The 725-nt window shown below is 36.4% G+C and overlaps 1 non-coding gene across 1 annotated transcript; it reads right to left on the reverse strand.

Moving 5' to 3' along the window:
* Positions 1-622: 622 nt before the first annotated feature.
* Positions 623-725, reverse strand: LOC119472630. The gene has a single exon (XR_005201785.1). It is a non-coding gene; the product is annotated as a U6 spliceosomal RNA (small nuclear RNA).

Here is a 725-nt window from a genome sequence, read left to right on the forward strand (position 1 = left end):
AGCTTCTGCACAGCAAAGGAAACAATCAACAAAGTGAAGAGACATTCCACAGAATGAGAAAAAAATACTTGCAAACTGTCCATCTGACAAGGGATAAATAACCAGATTATGTAAGGAGCTTGAACAACTCAACAGGAAAAATTACAATAATCCGAGTTTAAAAAGGACAAAAGGGCCAGGTACAATGGTTCACACCTGTAATCCTAGCACTTTGAGAGGTCCACACCTGTAATCCTAGCACTTTGAGAAGCCAAGGCAAGAGGATTGCTTGAGACCAGAAGTTCAAGACCAGCCTGGGCAGCATGGCCAGGCCGCTGTGTGTGTGTGTGGTTTTTTGTTTTTGAAAATAGCTAAAAGAGCATAATTGGATTGTTTGTAGCACGAAGAAAGGACAAATGTTTGTTACAAAGGAGGTAACAGATACTCCATTTATCCTGATGTGATTATTACTTATTGTATGCCTGTATCAAAATCTTATGTACCCCATAAATATATATACCTATTATATACCCACAAAAAAATTTAAAAATTGAAAAAAATTATCTGGATTGGATTGGCATAGCTTTTAGGAATTTATGTGTTTATTTAAATTTTTGTGTTTACATAGTAGGTGCATATATTTAAAAATATGGAACCCTTCACAATTTTGTGTGACATCCTTGGGCAGCGGCCGTGCTAATCTCTGTATGGTTCTAATTTAGTATATGTGCTGCAAAATTAAGCAC

This window comes from Cebus imitator, unplaced genomic scaffold, assembly GCF_001604975.1.
Source record: "Cebus imitator isolate Cc_AM_T3 unplaced genomic scaffold, Cebus_imitator-1.0 Scaffold109, whole genome shotgun sequence".
Taxonomy (NCBI): Eukaryota; Metazoa; Chordata; class Mammalia; order Primates; family Cebidae; genus Cebus; species Cebus imitator.